Source organism: Rhinoraja longicauda, chromosome 34 (assembly GCF_053455715.1).
Source record: "Rhinoraja longicauda isolate Sanriku21f chromosome 34, sRhiLon1.1, whole genome shotgun sequence".
Classification (NCBI taxonomy): domain Eukaryota; kingdom Metazoa; phylum Chordata; class Chondrichthyes; order Rajiformes; family Arhynchobatidae; genus Rhinoraja; species Rhinoraja longicauda.
Window position 1 is genome coordinate 18,642,231 of NC_135986.1, and position 18,441 is coordinate 18,660,671.

Here is an 18,441-nt window from a genome sequence, read left to right on the forward strand (position 1 = left end):
ATTGGTAAGCATTGTTGGAGACATGCCATATTTGTTTAATCTGCTGAGGAGGTCAGAGTTGATGTGTGTAGTTTAGTTTAGATTCGTTTAGAGAGCAGAAACAGGCCCTTCGGCCCACAGATTCAGTCAGAGAGTTGTGAATCTGTGGAATTCGCTGCCTCAGAAGGCAGTGGAGGCCAATTCTCTGAATGCATTCAAGAGAGAGCTGGATAGAGCTCTTAAGGATAGCGGAGTCAGGGGGTATGGGGAGAAGGCAGGAACAGGGTACTGATTGAGAATGATCAGCCATGATCACATTGAATGGCGGTGCTGGCTCAAAGGGCCGAATGGCCTCCTCCTGCACCTATTGTCTATTGTCTATTGACATTGGTTTAAAGTGAAGGGTAAAAGATTTAATAGGAACCCGAGGGGTAACTTTTTCACACAAAGGGTGGTGGGTGTATGGAACGAGCTGCCAGATGAGTTAGTTGAGGCAGGGACTATCCCAACATTTACGAAACAGTTAGACGGGTACATGGATAGGACAGAGTTGGTGGGATATTGGCCAAATAAGCCCTCAGGCAGCACCAAGAACCAGAGGGCACAGCCTCAGAATTAAAGGACGTTTCTTTAGGAAGGAGATGAGGAGGAATTTCTTTAATCAGAGGGTGGTGAATCTGTGGGATTCTTTTCCACAGACGGCTGTGGAGGCCACAAGTCAGTGGATATATTTAAGGCAGAGATAGATAGATTGTTGATTAGTGCGGGTGTCAGGGGTTATGGGGAGAAGGCAGGAGAATGGGGTTCGGAGGGAGAGATAGATCAGCCATGATTGAATGGCGGAGTAGACTCGATGGGCCGAATGGCCTAATTCTTCCCCCATCACTTATGACCTCATGACCAGACGTGGGCAGGTGGGACTAGTGTAGCTGTGACAAGGCTGGCCGGTGTGGGCGAGTTGGGCCGAAGGGCCTGTTTCCACACTGCATCGCTCTTGTTGACTATCTCTGGGGGCATTTTCGCCACCAAACGCCCGACCTTTCCCTTCAGATCTCCAGGCAAGAAATCACCCACCACCTTTCCCAGTCGCTGTCTCGCCCCCACCGTCGCTGCCTGTGGCTTGTTTGGACGTTTGCCACTCCTGCTGCATGTCTCCCGGTGGATCACGCAGTGCCGAGAGACGTACCCGCTAAAGAAAATCTCCCTGTCAAGGGACAGCGAACGATTCCAACGAGAAGAGACCTGTTATTACCGTCAGGGACTGAGTAATGTGCTTGTAATGTGTTCTCTTGCTTAGTCCAAATACACTTTAGAATTTGCCTAAGGAGGGATCTGCATGCATTCATTTCCCCGGCAAATTTACTTGCACTGCGAAATATGGCAGATTTAAAGTCAACAGGCAGAAATTCATTTAAATAATAGTTCTGGAGGCAGTGTTCATTTCTCCCTCTGCCTGCCTGCCTGCTACTCTCTGTTTCCATGGAGACGCAGGATGAGACTGAAGGAGAATCCTGACCCGAAACGTCGTCCGTCCCCTCCACAGATGCTGCCTGACCTGCTGTAACTCTGTTGTGTGCTCTGGTTCCCATGTTGCTGCCACAGGAGGTTCACAGAGACTTTTTTCAGTCGGTGAGTTGTGAATCTGTGGAATTGTCTGCCTCAGAGGGCAGTGGAGGCCAATTCTCTGAATGCATTCAAGAGAGAGCTAGATAGAGCTCTTAAGGATAGCGGAGTCAGGGGGTATGGGGAGAAGGCAGGAACGGGGTACTGATTGAGAATGATCAGCCATGATCACATTGAATGGCGGTGCGTACAGGCTCGAAGGGCCAAATGGCCTCCTCCTGCACCTGTTGTCTATTGTCTATTCTCGGGGACAGTATGGAAGGGGGGAGGGGGGAGGCTTAGGGGGGGTGTTTATGAGTTTTTCAAACGTACAGCATCTGCTGGAGGTTTAGTTTAGTTTGGGTTAGAGACACAGCGCGGAAACAGGCCCTTGCGGCCCACCGGGTCCGGGCCATCCAGCGATTAGCCCCGCACATTAACACTATCCTACACACACTTTTTTACATTTACCAAGCCAATTCTCCTACATACCTGCACGTCTTTGTAGTGTGGGAGGCAACCGAAGAGAAAACCCACGCAGGTCACGGGGAGAACGTACAAACTCCGTACAGACAACACCCGTAGTCGGGATGGAACCCGGGTCTCCGGCGCTGCATTCGCTGTAAGGCAGCAACTCTACCGCTGCGCCACCGTGCCGCCCAGGCGGGGTGGGGCGTTGAGGGATGTGTCGCTGGGACAGGAATGGTGCAGCGCCATTAGCTCCAACACTACTGCTGGGTCCCCAGCTGCTGAGTCAGTGTGTGGGGGGGGAGGAGATGTGTGTGTGAAGGGTGTGGGGGTGGTGCAGTTGTGTGCGTGCACATAGTGGGGTGTGTGTGTGTGTGTGTGTGTGTGTTTGTGAGTCTGTGTGTGTGTGTCTGGGTCTGTGTGTGTGTGTGCATGGTGTGTGTGCATGGTGTGTGTGTGTGCATAGTGTGTGTGTGTGTGTGCATGGTGTGTGTGCATGGTGTGTGTGTGTGCATAGTGTGTGTGTGTGTGTGCATGGTGTGTGTGGGTCTGTGTGTGTGTGTGTGTGTGTGCATGGTGTGTGTGCATGGTGTGTGTGTGTGCATAGTGTGTGTGTGTGTGTGCATGGTGTGTGTGCATGGTGTGTGTGTGTGCATAGTGTGTGTGTGTGTGTGCATGGTGTGTGTGGGTCTGTGTGTGTGTGTGTGTGTGTGCATGGTGTGTGTGCATGGTGTGTGTGTGCATAGTGTGTGTGTGTGTGTGCATGGTGTGTGTGTGTGCATGGTGTGTGTGTGTATGGTGTGTGTGTGCATGGTGTGTGTGTGTATGTGAATGGTGTGTGTGTGGGCCTGTGTGTGTGTGTGTGTGTGTGTGGGTCTGTGTGCAGTGTGTGTGGGGGGGTCAGTGTGTGTGCATGTGTCTGTGTGCAACAGTGTGTGTGTGTGTGTACAACAGTGTGTGTGTATGTGTACAGCAGTGTGTGTGTGTGTGTACAGCAGTGTGTGTGTACAGCAGTGTGTGTGTGTCCGTGTGTGTGTGTGCGTGTTGCACTGACTGGTGTGTGGGGAGTGTGTGTGATGCTTGCCGGGTGTAGCAGAGGTTGCTGGTGCGGGGTGTACATCTCTCCCCAGTGTGTGTGTGTGTGTGTGTGTGTGTGTACAGCACTGTGTGTGTGTGTGTGTGTGTGTGTGTGTGTGTGTGTACAGCACTGTGTGTGTGTGTGTGTGTGTGTGTGTGTGTACAGCAGTGTGTGTGTGTGTACAGCAGTGTGTGTGTGTGTGTGTGTGTGTACAGCAGTGTGTGTGTACAGCAGTGTGTGTGTGTGTGTGTGTGTGTGTGTGTGTACAGCAGTGTGTGTGTACAGCAATGTGTGTGTGTGTGTGTGTGTGTACAGCAGTGTGTGTGTGTGTGTGTGTGTGTGTACAGCAGTGTGTGTGTGTGTGTGTACAGCAGTGTGTGTGTGTGTGTGTGTGTGTGTACAGCAGTGTGTGAGTGTGTGTGTATGTGTGTGTGTGTGTGTGTGTGTACAGCAGTGTGGGTGTGTGTGTGTGTGTGTTGCACTGCCGGGTGTAGCAGAGGTTGCCGGTGCGGGTGTGGAGTGTGCATCTCTCCCCAGTGTGTGTGTGTGTGTGTGTGTGTGTGTGTACAGCAGTGTGTGTGTGTGTGTGTGTGTGTGTGTGCGTGTGTTGCACTGCCGGATGTAGCAGAGGTTGCTGGTGCGGGGTGTACATCTCTCCCCAGTGTGTGTGTGTGTGTGTGTATAGCAGTGTGTGTGGGAGTGTGTGTGATGCTTGCCGGGTGCATCTCTCCCCAGTAGCCGCTGATATCTGTAACTGGCATGGGCGCTGTAAGTGACTTCACCCTCTGCCCGTCCCTGGGTTGCTCTCTCTGGCAGCCCACCTTGTGTGGCCAGGCCGCCGCTGCTGCCCCCATCCCAGCACCTGAAGGCCGCGAGTCTTTACCAGGATGCAGTGCTGAAAAACTGCCAGCTTCGTTTTCATCAATAATCCAGAGGTTGCAGGTCTGCGGTGAGAGTTGTAGAGAACAGAGCTATTTTACAGCACAGAGACAGGCTTGAAGAACGGTCCCAACCCGAAACGTTGCCTATGCATCTTCTCCAGGGTTGCTACCTGACTTGTGCAGGAAGGAACCACAGATGCTGGTTTAAACCAGAGAAAGACACGGTGGCGCAGCGGTAGAGTTGCTGCCTTACAGCGGAAACAGCGCCGGAGACCCGGGTTCCATCCCGACTACAGGTGCTGCCTGTACGGAGTTTGTACGTTCTCCCCGTGACCTGCGTGGGTTTTCTCCGAGATCTTCGGTTTCCTCCCACACTCCAAAGACGTGTGGGTATGTAGGATAATTGGCTTGGTAAACGTAAAAAGTGTCCCTAATGGGTGTAGGATAGTGTTAATATGCGAGGATCGCTGGTCGGCGTGGACCCGGTGGGCTGAAAGGGCCTGTTTCCGCGCTGTACCTCTAAACTAAACTAAAAAATAGCTGGAGTAACTCAGCTGGTCAGGCAGCATCTGTGGAGAACATGGATAGATGACGTTTCACAGAGTGCTGGAGTAACTCAGCGGGTCAGGCAGCATCTGTGGAGAACATGGATAGGTGACGTTTCACAGAGTGCTGGAGTAACTCAGCGGGTCAGGCAGCATCTGTGGAGAGAAGGAATGGGTGATGTTTCGGGTCGAGACTCTAGTCTGAAGAAGGGTCTCGACCCGAAACGTCACCCATTCCTTCTCTCTGGAGCTGCTGCCTGTCCCGCTGAGTTACTCCAGCATTTTGTCCCTTTCCTGGGTAAATCAGCACCTGCAGTTCCTCGTTTCTACAGAGACAGGTTGTGGGTTACAAGATGTGGATTTGAATCCTACCCTGACATCTGGTCTATTTGAAGGCAAGTAATTTAAAGCCATGGGCCCCACAAACCTCTTATCTCCTGAATCCCGCCTCACTCCTCCATTGCCCACCGTGTTTTCCAGATGCCCTCAGTTCAGTTTAGTTTATTGTCACGTGTACCGAGGGACAGTGAAACGATTTTGGTACGGAGGTCAGGTAGCTGCTATAAGTGACCTTACTTTAGAGATACAGCATTGAAACAGGCCATTTGGCCAATCAGAGTCCACTGATTGAGAATGATCAGCCATGATCACAATGAATGGCGGTGCGTACAGGCTCGAAGGGCCGAATGGCCTCCTCCTGCACCTATTGTCTATTGTCTATTGTCCACGCTGACCAGCCATCACCCTGTACCTTAGCACTATCCTACACACACTAGGGACAATTTACAATTGTACCACGCCAACTAACCTACAAACCTGCACGTCTTTGGATGCAGGAGGAAACCGGAACACCCGGAGAAAACCCACGCAGATCACTGGGTGAACGTACAAACTCCGTACAGACAGCACCTGTAGTCCAGATGGAACACGGGTCTCTGGCGCAGTGAGGTGGCAGCTCGACCCCCTGCACCACCGTGCCAACCACATTGTCACGTAATCGTCATGTGCGAATTGCAAACGCACAGTGAAATTCTTCGTACGAAGGAACTGCAGATGCTGGTTTAAACCGAAGATAGGCACAAAAAGGTGGGGTAACTCAGCGGGTCAGGCAGCATCTCTGGAGAGAAGGAATGGGTGAGGTTTCACAGGGTGCTGGAGTAACTCAGCAGGACAGGCTGCGCCTCTGGAGAGAAGGAATGGGTGAGGTTTCACAGAGTGCTGGAGTAACTCAGCGGGACAGGCAGCATCTCTGGAGAGAAGGAATGGGTGAGGTTTCACAGGGTGCTGGATTAACTCAGCGGGTCAGGCAGCATCTCTGGAGAGAAGGAATGGGTGACGCTTCAGTTTGAAGAAGGGTCTCGACCCGAAACGTCACCCATTCCTTCTCTCCGGAGATGCTGCCTGTCCCGCTGAGTTACTCCAGTTTTTTGTGCCTATCTTCAGTGAAATTCTTTCCTTGCCTCCAATCCAGCAGAATGTTGCCATACTGTAGCACAATCCCCGACTGGCAAAGTGTACAGAAATCCTCCACTGATCCCTGCTCTTTCTCCTCCAAGCCCCCTCTCTCTGTGTGCACCTGGATATCTCGTGCGTGGCCCAGGCTTGGATGGTGCTGGCTGGCACCATTGCACCACTGGCCGTCAGGGCAGGTGACACAGTGGGAGTCCAGGTGTACTGACAGGGTGTGCGGACTTCAGCCTGCCAGCCATGCCATAAGGCAGCAGGCAATCATGGCCTGACTGCCAGTGTCTGTAAAATGAATTGGCAGCGGCACATGTATCTAAATCCACACAGTTGGCACCGGCGGCGAGAGATTTATGGAGAGCAGGTGTTTTATCACAGCACGGCAGATGAATGGTTTAAAATGAACATCTCCCTTTCTGGAACTGTCTGCTGGAGAGAGCGAGGCTCTTTCACTCCCACCCCTGAGAGGTCAGCTCACCCAGCCTCTGCAGGAACTGGCAGGGCTTCAATCCCTCCTCACTCCTTGTCTTGTGACTAGGTATCACAAAATGCTGGAGCAACTCAGCGGGTCAGGCAGCATCTTAGGAGAGAGGGAATGGGTGACGTTTCGGGTCGAGACCCTTCTTCAGACTTCTTTATGTCCCCTCGTTTGTGCCACTCCCGCTGGTTGAATCAGGGCGGCACGGTGGCGCAGCGGGTAGACTTGCTGCCTCTCAGCGCCAGAGACCCGGACTACCAGCGCTGTCTTTACCGAGTTTGCACGTTCTCCCCGTGACCTGCGTGGGTTTTCTCCGGGTACTCCGGCTTCCTCCCACACTCCAAAGATGTGCAGGTTTGTCGGCTAATTGGCTTTGGTAAAATTGTAAATTGCCCCTAGTGTGTGTGTGTGGGATAGTATTGGTGTGCGGGGATCGCTGGTCGGCACGGACTCAGTGGGCTGAAGGGCCTGTTTCCGCGCTGCATCTCTAAACTAAACTAAATCTCACCATCTACCCTGTCTCACGCCTCCCATGAGCTCACGGGTCTGAATCAGGTCACCCTCGTTCCCCCAAACTCTGAGGAACACAGACCCACACTGTCCAGCCTCAATGACAGGACAACCCTCCAGTTGACTTGAGACTCAGTGGACCGGCCTCCTGTGCCCACAGGGGCAGGTCAGAGGCTGGGGATCCGTGGTGAGTGACGCACCTCCTGACGCCACAAGGCCTTATAGACAATAGACAATAGACAATAGGTGCAGGAGTAGGCCATTCAGCCCTTCGAGCCAGCACCGCCATTCAATGCGATCATGGCTGATCACTCTCAATCAGTACCCCGTTCCTGCCTTCTCCCCATACCCCCTCATTCCGCTATCCTTAAGAGCTCTATCCAGCTCTCTCTTGAAAGCATCCAACGAACTGGCCTCCACTGCCTTCTGAGGCAGAGAATTCCACACCTTCACCACTCTCTGACTGAAAAAGTTCTTCCTCATCTCCGTTCTAAATGGCCTACCCCTTATTCTTAAACTGTGGCCCCTTGTTCTGGACTCCCCCAACATTAGGAACATGTTTCCTGCCTCTAACGTGTCCAATCCCCTAATTATCTTATATGTTTCAATAAGATCCCCCCTCATCCTTCTAAATTCCAGTGTATACAAGCCCAATCGCTCCAGCCTTTCAACATACGACAGTCCCGCCATTCCGGGAATTAACCTAGTGAACCTACGCTGCACGCCCTCCATAGCAAGAATATCCTTCCCATCGTCTACACGGCACAAGTCAGGAGTGTGATGGAACACTCTCCACTTGCCTGGGTGAGTCTTCTTAGGCCCCCTCAGTCATGGCTGACCATGGGCGATGCATCCTAGTTGGCTGAAGAGACCAATGCAGGAGTGACAGTCTCTGTCGCAAAGGTCTGGGTGAGTGCAGCTCCAACAACTCCCCACAAGCTCAACACCGTCGAGGACAAAGCAGCCGCTCAATCGACACCCCCCCGGCTAAACACCCCTTCCCTTCCTCCCCCTCCCCCTCCCCCCCATCCTCATAAACACCCCCTCGCTCCCTCCAACACCGGCCCACAGTGGCTGCACAATGTCAATTATTAAAGAGGTAATAACGGCGCATTTGGATAGCAGTAAAAGGATAAGTCCAAGTCAGCATGGATTTATGAAAGGGAAATCACGCTTGACTAATCTTCTGGAATTTTTTGAGGATGTGACAAGTAAAATGGATGATGGGGAGCCAGTGGACGTAGTGTATCGAGACTTTCAGAAAGCCTTTGATAAGGTCCCGCACGGGAGATTGGTGACTAAAATGAGAGCACATGGTATTGGTGGTAGGGTGTTGACATGGATAGAAAATTGGTTGGCAGACAGGAAGCAAAGAGTAGGAATAAACGGGTCCTTTTCAGAATGGCAGGCAGTGGCGAGTGGAGTGCCGCAAGGCTCGGTGTTGGGGCTGCAACTGTTTACCAGATATATTAATGATTTGGAAGAGGGAATTAGAAGCAACACTAGGAAGTTTGCGGATGACACAAAGCTGGGTGGCAGTGTGAACTGTGATGAGGATGTTAGGAGGTTGCAGGGTGACCTGGACAGGTTGAGTGAGTGGGCAGATGCGTGGCAGATGTAGTATAATATAGATAAATGTGAGGTTATCCACTTTAGCGGCAGAAACAAGGAGGCAGATTATTAACTCAATGGAGTTAGATTAGATAAGGGGGAGGTGCAGCGAGACCTGGGTGTCCTTGTACACCAGTCACTGAATGTTGGTGTGCAGGTACAGCAGGCAGTGAAGAAAGCTTATGGCATGTTGGCCTTCATAACAAGAGGATTTCAGTACAGGAGTAAAGAGGTTCTTCTGCAGTTGTATAGGGCCCTGGTAAGACCACATCTGGAGTATTGTGTACAGTTTTGGTCTCCTAATTTGAGGAAGGACATCCTTGTAATTGAGGCAGTGCAGTGTAGGTTCACGAGATTGATCCCTGGGACTGTCATATGAGGAAAGATTGAAAAGACTAGGCTTGTATTCACTGGAGTTTAGAAGGATGAGAGGGGATCTTAAAGAAACATATAAAATTATAAAAGGACTGGACAAGCTAGATGCAGGAAAAATGTTCCCAATATTGGGCGAGTCCAGAACCAGGGGCCACAGTCTAGGAATAAAGGGGAGGCCATTTAAAACTGAGGTGAGAAAAAACATCCTAATACAGAAAAATTAATATCTTATATATATAATATCTTATTAGACAGTGACATTCCCTCCACGGACTTATACAGACAAAAATGGGAAAAAGAATTAAACCAAGTAATTACGAAAGATACTTGGGAAGAAAGTTTGCAACATATACATCAGTGTTCACTAAACGCCAGACATTCTCTAATACAATTTAAAGTAATACATAGGTTACACTATTCAAAAACAAAACTACATAAAATTTTCCAACATATCTCACCTAAATGTGATAAATGTCAACATTTAGAAGCTACATTATTTCATATGTTTGCAAACTGTATAAAAATTAAAAAATTCTGGGTAAATATTTTTAGCATAATATCTAAAGTAACCAGCACACAATTGGACCCAGATCCAAAATTAATTATACTCGGAATATTAGAATTAAATCAAACATTTAGAACAACACAAAGAAACTTTATGGATTATAGTTTAATAACAGGAAAAAAATTAATTCTAAAATTTTGGAAAGGCCCTACGGCCCCCACAATCAAAATGTGGATTATAGAAATGACGGAGACCTTAAACGTGGAAAGAATCAGATTTTCCCTGTTGGATAAACAGGAATTATTTATTGGAATATGGTCTCCTTTTATTGATTACTTAAAGGGTCAGAATGGTTCAGCACAGGAACCTGACTAGCACTCGGACTAAAGAATGGATGAAATGCTATACTTTGAAATGTACGAATATATCTCGAATGAAGTTTTTGTTATTTTAATAAATTTTTCCATTCTTCTTTAACTAACTTTTTCCTTATCTTTATAATTTGTTTTTGTTTTTGTTTTTATTTTGCTTCTCTCTCTTTTCTTTCTTTACTTGATCTATTTCTTTAGTTCTATCTAGTTTAAAAAAAAAAAGGGGGCAAAAGGTATTGGAGACAATATAATAATAATTGACAATATTATCAATTTAAAAATGTATGACTGTAAAGATGTACCTATCTCCAATAAAAAATTTATCTTAAAAAAAAAAAAAAAAAAAAAAAAAAAGAAGGATGAGAGGGGATCTTAAAGAAACATATAAAATTATAAAAGGACTGGACAAGCTAGATGCAGGAAAAATGTTCCCAATATTGGGCGAGTCCAGAACCAGGGGCCACAGTCTAGGAATAAAGGGGAGGCCATTTAAAACTGAGGTGAGAAAAAACTTTTTCACCTAGAGAGTTGTGAATTTGTGGAATTCTCTGCCACAGAGGGCAGTGGAGGCCAAATCACTGGATGGATTTAAGAGAGAGTTAGATAGAGCTCTAGGGGCTACTGGAATCAAGGGATATGGGGAGAAGGCAGGCACGGGATATTGATTATGGATGATCAGCCATGATCACAATGAATCACGGGCCGAATGGCCTCCTCCTGCACCTATTTTCTATGTTTCTATGTTTAATGCACTGCAGTTCCCCACCCAGGCTACTCCGACAGCACGTCCCAAACCCACCACCTCTCCCACCAAGAACAAGGCCAGCAGGAGCTGGGGAAAACCACCACTGCCTTAAAAATATCCACTGACTTGTGGCCTCCACAGCAGTCTGTGGCAATGAATTTCACAGATTCACCACCCTCTGACTAAAGAAATTCCTCCTCATTTCCTTTCTGAAGGAACGTCCTTTAATTCTGAGGCTGTGCCCTCTGGTCCGAGACTCTCCCACTAGTGGAAGCATCCTCTCCACATCCACTCTATCCAAGCCTTTCACTATTCGGTACGTTTCAATGAGGTCCCCACCCCCTCATCCTTCTAAACTCCAGTCAGTACTGGCCCAGCGCTGTCTGGGTGTGGCCCAGTCGAGGGAAGTGCCCTGTGAGAAAAGTGTGAGTCTTTGGCTGTGAGTCTTAGGTGAGGAGGCTGAGGTGAGGAGGTTACACTTGTTTTTGAGCCTGATTTGTTTTTAGACAATAAAGTAATGGCGGACAAGTTGGTGCAGTGTGTTTCCTGCAGGATGTGGGAAGGTAGGGACACCGCTGGAGCTTCTGGGAGCTGCACCGGCAAGAACTGTGCCCAGGTGCAGCTCCTAGTGCATCAGTCACTGAAAGGAAGCATGCAGGTACAGCAGGCAGTGAAGAAAGCCAATGGCATGTTGGCCTTCATAACAAGAGGAGTTGAGTACAGGAGCAAAGAGGTCCTTCTGCAGTTGTACAGGGCCATAGTGAGACCGCACCTGGAGTACTGTGTGCAGTTGTACAGGGCCCTAGTGAGACCTCACCTGGAGTACTGTGTGCAGTTTTGGTCTCCAAATTTGAGGAAGGATATTCTTGCTATTGAGGGCGTGCAGCGTAGGTTTACCAGGTTAATTCCCGGAATGGCGGGACTGTCGTATGTTGAAAGGCTGGAGCAATTAGGCTTGTATACACTGGAATTTAGAAGGATGAGAGGGGATCTTATCGAAACGTATAAGATTATTAAGGGGTTGGACACGTTAGAGGCAGGAAACATGTTCCCAATGTTGGGGGAGTCCAGAACCAGGGGCCACACAGTTTAAGAATAAGGGGTAGGCCATTTAGAACGGAGATGAGAAAAAACTTTTTCAGTCAGAGAGTTGTAAATCTGTGGAATTCTCTGCCTCAGAAGGCAGTGGAGGCCAATTCTCTGAATGCATTCAAGAGAGAGCTGGATAGAGCTCTTAAGGATAGCGGAGTCAGGGGGTGTGAGGAGAAGGCAGGAACGGGGTACTGATTGAGAATGATCAGCCATGATCACATTGAATGGCGGTGCTGGCTCGAAGGGCGGAATGGCCTCCTCCTGCACCTATTGTCTATTGTCTAAACGCTCATCATGAGAGTGAGAGGGACATCTACATCTTAAAAAATAAGGTGTTACTTATGTTGGACTTGTGGGGCCTGGATGTTTGAATGAATGGTTGGGCACAGTGTGATGCCCACCTCCTTCACCTCCATGGCTTCCTCCCCTGGCCTTGTGCATGCACAGACTGCCTCTGGTCCCTCCGGTTGAGCTGGACAGTGAGGGTGGGGACTGTGATCACAGGTACAATAGACTGTTGGCTCTGCAACGCCACCCAAGCATCGTGGATTGTTTGAGGCCAGGGAATATTTATTGAAACATTAGCAGGCATTGTTCAGATTACCTGTTCTCTGAATAAGGATAAATCATTCATAAATTCATTAAGCCGAACCGTCTTGATAATGAAATGTATCTGAGCGATCGTGGTGTTGCTGTTTGATTTTTCAAAGTAAACATAATTGTCTATTTCTGTGTGTGATGCGGAGAGTGGGCATGAACTGAATGCCGAGCAGTGTGGCAATCTGTGGGATGGAGATTGTCACGGTTGATAAAGTCTGCTCGGTCCCATCTGTGGCCCAGCATCGCTGTCTCCGCACCTGGTGCGTGGGGGCCCAGGGCTTCCTCCCCCATCACAGAGTGAGCCAGTAAACCTGGGCAGATGCCCATGGAGAGGCTGAGGGGGAGCGCCACACTGTGGGAGGGTGGGGGTGAGGGAGGGTGGGGGTGAGGGAGGGTGGGGGTGAGGGAGGGGCGGGGATGAGGGAGGGATGGCCGCTCTGTGGGAGGGTGGGGGTGAGGGAGGGTGGGGGTGAGGGAGGGTGGGGGTGACGGAGGGAGCGCCGCACTGTGGGAGGGTGGGGGTGAGGGAGGGTGGGGGTGAGGGAGGGTGAGGGTGAGGGAGGGTGGGGGTGAGGGAGGGTGGGGGTGAGGGAGGGTGGGGGTGAGGGAGGGTGGGGGTGAGGGAGGGTGGGGGTGAGGGAGGGTGGGGGTGAGGGAGGGTGGGGATGAGGAAGGGTGGGGATGAGGGAGGGTGGGGATGAGGGAGGGTGGGGGTGAGGGAGGGTGGTGGTGAGGGAGGGGCGGGGGTGAGGGAGGGTGGGGGTGAGGGAGGGTGGGGGTGAGGGAGGGGCGGGGATGAGGGAGGGATGGCCGCTCTGTGGGAGGGTGGGGGTGAGGGAGGGTGGGGGTGAGGGAGGGGTGGGGGTGAGGGAGGGTGGGGGTGAGGGAGGGTGGGGGTGAGAGAGTACAGCGCTGTGGGAGGGTGGGGATGAGGGAGGGTGGGGGTGAAGGAGGGGTGGGGTGAGGGAGGGAGCGCCGCACTGTGGGAGGGCGGGGGTGAGGGAGGGTCGGGGGTGAGGGAGGGGCGGGGGTGAGGGGCCGCACTGTAAGGGGGGGCCGGGGTGAGGGAGCGCTGCACTGTGGGAGGGTGGGGGTGAGGGAGGGAGTGGGGGTGAGGGAGGGTGGGGGTGAGGGAGGGTGTGGGTGAGGGAGGGTGGGGGTGAGGGAGGGTGTGGGTGAGGGAGGAGGGGTGGGGGTGAGGGAGGGAGTGCCGTGCTGTGAGGGGGGGGGTGATGGGTGGTACTTGAGGGAGTGCTGCACTGTGGGAGGGGTGGGGGTGAGGGAGGGAGTGCCGTGCTGTGGGAGGGTGGGGGTGTGGGAGGGTGGGGGTGTGGGAGGGAGTGCCGTGCTGTGGGAGGGTGGGGGTGAGGGAGTGCCACACTGTGGGTTGGATGGTACTGAGGGAGTGCAGTATTGTGGGAGTGCAGTATTGTGGGAGTGCCGTATTGTGGGAGTGCCGTATTGTGGGAGTGCAGTATTGTGGGAGTGCCGTATTGTGGGAGTGCAGTATTGTGGGAGTGCAGTATTGTGGGAGTGCCGTATTGTGGGAGTGCCGTATTGTGGGAGTGCAGTATTGTGGGAGTGCCGTATTGTGGGAGTGCCGTATTGTGGGAGTGCCGTATTGTGGGAGTGCAGTATTGTGGGAGTGCCGTATTGTGGGAGTGCAGTATTGTGGGAGTGCAGTATTGTGGGAGTGCCGTATTGTGGGAGTGCCGTATTGTGGGAGTGCAGTATTGTGGGAGTGCCGTATTGTGGGAGTGCAGTATTGTGGGAGTGCCGTATTGTGGGAGTGCCGTATTGTGGGAGTGCAGTATTGTGGGAGTGCCGTATTGTGGGAGTGCCGTATTGTGGGAGTGCAGTATTGTGGGAGTGCCGTATTGTGGGAGTGCAGTATTGTGGGAGTGCCGTATTGTGGGAGTGCAGTATTGTGGGAGTGCCGTATTGTGGGAGTGCCGTATTGTGGGAGTGCAGTATTGTGGGAGTGCCGTATTGTGGGAGTGCAGTATTGTGGGAGTGCCGTATTGTGGGTGTGCAGTATTGTGGGAGTGCAGTATTGTGGGAGTACTGTATTAAGGGAGATATACAGCTACCCAAGCCTTGAATCTCATGTCTCCAGCACTCAGTCTTCTACCACTTCTGGTCTCCTACCCCTTTCCATCGGCGCACATTTCTTACAACCCACTGGTATGAATATTGCTGTAATTTCTAGTAACCCTTGCATTCCCTCTCTCCCAATCCCTCCCCCACCCTAGTCGTCCCACTACTTTCACTGTTTGTAACCCTTCGTTATCACCTCTTCCACCGCCAACAATGGACCATTGTCACCTCTTCCACCGCCAACAATGGACCATTGTGGGCTATACCTCGTTGCCAGCACTGATTTAATAATGTCACGTGATAGGTATTTATTCACAAAATGCTGGAGTAACTCAGCGGGTCAGGCAGCATCTCAGGAGAGAAGGAATGGGTGACGTTTCGGGTCGAGACCCTTCCTCAGACTGACCCGAAACACCACCCATTCCTTCTCTCCTGAGATGCTGCCTGACCTGCTGAGTTACTCCAGCATTTTGTGAATAAATACCTTCGATTTGTACCAGCATCTGCAGTTATTTTATTACACTTATGTTATGTGATAGGAGCAGAATTAGGCCATTCGGCCCATCGAGTCTACTCCGCCATTCAATCATAGCTGACCTGTCTCTCCCTCCTAACCCCATTCTCCTGCCTTCTCCCCATAACCCCTGACACCAGTACTAAAACTAATCAAGTATCTCTGCCTTAACAATGTCTGTACTTATGTTCTGTACCTTTTCATACCTCTAGTTTCCCTCTCCCTTGACTCTCTGTCTGAAGAAGGGTCTCGTCCTGAAACATCACCTATTCCTTTGGTCCAGAGATGCTGCCTAAGTAACCCCAGCATTTTGTGTCTCTCTGTTTGAGAAGATGGTGTAAACCAGCAACTGTGGTTCCTCCCTACACATTCTGTATTCACCAGGCCTCACACCTGCAAGTTCTGACAACCTGAATCACCAAGTCAAGAGTTAAGAGTGTTTAATTATCTCACGCAGTAGGAATTGAACAATAAAATTCTTACTTACTGCAGCTTTACAGGCTCATTAACGCAACAACAAATAAATAAACGATAACCCAATAAATGATCCGTTATTGGAGGTAACTGGACCGTAATAGTGCAAGCTGGTGTAATGCAAGTCAATAGTAGTTCAAAGAGAGACACAAAATGCTGGAATAACTCATCTCTGGAGAGAAGGAATGGGTGACGTTTCGGGTCGAGACCCTTCCTCAGTCAATAGTAGTTCAGTTTAGTTTATTGTCATGCGTGCCGAGGTACAGTGAAAAGCTTTTGGGGCTGAGGTAGGGTTGTCCAGTTTGGTTCAAGAGACTAATGGTTGTTGGGAAGGAGCTTGGAGTTTAGTTCAGAGATAAAAGTGTGGAAACAGGCCCTTCGGCCCACTGAATCCGCGCCGACCAGGTCACGGGGAGAACGTACAAACCCCGTACAGACAGCATCCGTAGTCAGGATCGAACCCGGGTCTCTACCCGCTGTGCCACCGTGCTGCCCCTAGCTATCCTTTAACCTGGAGGTAATAATAATAATAATAATAATACATTTTATTTATATAGCGCTTTTCATACACTCAAAGACGCTTTACAGGGATTTAGAGAACATAGGGAAGTGAATAAATAGATAAATAAGTAAACGAACAGAGAAAGGAGACAGTAGGTGAGGTGACCTTCAGTGGTTGAAGGCAGTACTGAACAGGTGAGACTTCAGTGATGTTTTGAATGTGGTGAGTGAGGAGGAGTCTCTGACGGTTTGGGGTAGTGAGTTCCAGAGGGTGGGAGCAGCGATGGAGAAAGCCCTGTCCCCCCAGGATCTGAGTTTAGTCCGGATGGACTAGGGGGGATAGGAGATTGGCAGCAGCAGAGCGGAGGGTGCAGGTGGGAGTGTGCCTGTGGAGGAGGTCGGTCAGGTAGGATGGGGCCAGGTTATGGAGGGCTTTGTAGGTTATGAGGAGGATTTTGTACTGGATTCTCTGGGGGATGGGGAGCCAGTGGAGTTTGTAAAGGACGGGGGTGATATGGTCACGGATCGGGGTGTGGGTGAGTAGACGGGCAGCGGAGTTTTTAATGTATTGAAGTTTACTGATGATTTTTGAGGGTGCGCCATAGAGGAGGCTGTTGCAGTAGTCCAGACGGGAGGTGATGAAGGCGTGGATGATGGTTTCTGCAGCTGTGGAGGAGAGGGATGGACGGAGGCAGGCAATGTTTTTGAGGTGGAAGAAGGCTGTCTTTGTGATGTGTTTGATGTCTCCTGTACATTCTTCCTGATGGTAGCAATATGGTGTGGGTGTTTGATGATATTAGCTGCCTTCTTTAGGCAGCACTTCCTGTATATGTTGGGGAGATCAGTACCTGAGCTAGACCAGACAATGTCCCCCATTATAGGGTCAGAGTGCTACAGCGTACAAACAGGCCTATCGGCCCAACTTGCCCACACCGGCCAACATGTCCCACCATCCCCTGTTTGGCTCATATCCCTCAAAACCTGCCCCATCCATGTACCTGTCTAACTGTTTCTTAAACCTTGGGATAGTTCCAGCCTCAACTACCTCCTCTGGGAGCTCGTTCCATTCACCCACCACCCTTTGTGTGAAAAAGGTTACTCCTCAGATTACTATTAAATCTTTCTAAAGCCCCCTTTGTTCTTGGGCTTTTGAGTTTCTGAACCAGGCCCTGAAGCAACCAATTGCAATATTGACAGATAAAAACTCTCATATATAAGTCATATCAGCGGGCATTCCCAATACTTGGCAACATTACTGAAGCTGAATACTTTCAGAATATGTGAATGTTGTCTCCTCAGTGGCATTGACTGCTGTCTTCAGTATGGTTGAGTTTATAAATACTTGGCTTTTTCAGGTGGGTGTAGGGGCCTTTGAGTTGATTTTTAATCATCCCATTTCGAGGGTGAAAGCATTGGAGCAATCTCTCTCATCTCAGCGGAGTATGTGTTACATCAACACTATTCCAGGACACATGAGTAATGCCTGATTGTTGTCGATCCTGACCACCCCCTGGGTGTTGCAATTCAGCCCGGCGGTCAGAAATCTCTGCAAGATTTCCGTCTGAATAATTGGAAAAATGAGTTTTGTTGTTGATGGTGTGGGAAAACCATGATGAGGCGTGCCTGTGAATCACAGGGCCATGTGTCACACTCCCACAGAACGGAACGAAAGGAAGAGGTTTTGCCACTCTGGTTCTCTCTAAACAGATACTGCCCCAACTCCTGAGTATCTCTGTGTACGTTCATAAGTGAGGACAATTCGGCCCATCAAGTCTACTCTGCCATTCAATCATGGCTGATCTATCTTTTACACTCAACCCCATTCTCCTGCCTTCTCCTCATAACCCCTGGCACCCGCACTGATCAACAATCTATCATCCTCTGCCTTAAATATATCCATTGGCTTAGCCTCCACGGCCGTCTGTGGCAATGAATTCCACAGATTCGCCACCTCCTGATTAAAGCTATTCCGTACTCCTTCTTAAAGGTACATCCTTTAATTCTGAGGCTAAGCCCTCTGGTCCGAGATTCTCCCATCAGTGCAAACATCCCCCTACACATCCACTCTATCCAGGCATAGGAAGGAACTGCTGGTTTAAACCGAAGGAAGACACAGAGTGCTGGAGTAACTCAGCAGGTCAGGCAGCGTCTCTGGAGGAAAGGAATAGGTGGCGTTTTGGGTTGAGACCCTTCTTCAGCGTCACCTATTCCTTTTCTCCAGAGATGCTGTCTGACCCGCTGAGTTTCTCCAGCACTCTGTGAAACGTCACCTATCCATGTTCCCCACAGATGCTGCCTGACCCGCTGAGTTACTCCAGCACTCTGTGAAACGTCACCTATCCATGTTCTCCACAGATGCTGCCTGACCCGCTGAGTTACTCCAGCACTCTGTGAAACGTCGCCTATCCATGTTCTCCACGGATGCTGCCTGACCTGCTGAGTTACTCCAGCTTTTTGTCTGTAGTCCGTTGATTTACAGTATTTATTCGTTCCATCAAGTCAGGATGCTTTCAGCGCAGTGCCAAGAAGGTTCTGTGCTGCCCCGTAGTGT

The 18,441-nt window shown here is 50.3% G+C and overlaps 1 protein-coding gene across 1 annotated transcript in view; it reads left to right on the plus strand.

Annotated features, from left to right (window-relative positions):
• The first annotated feature begins 1,223 nt into the window (after positions 1-1,223).
• Positions 1,224-18,441, plus strand: part of LOC144609619 (neurexin-2-like) — a 309,609-nt gene continuing 292,391 nt past the window's right edge. The window contains exon 1 of the mRNA XM_078428117.1: positions 1,224-1,244. The gene's annotated coding sequence lies outside the window, so the exon portion shown is untranslated. The remainder of the gene's footprint in view (positions 1,245-18,441) is intronic.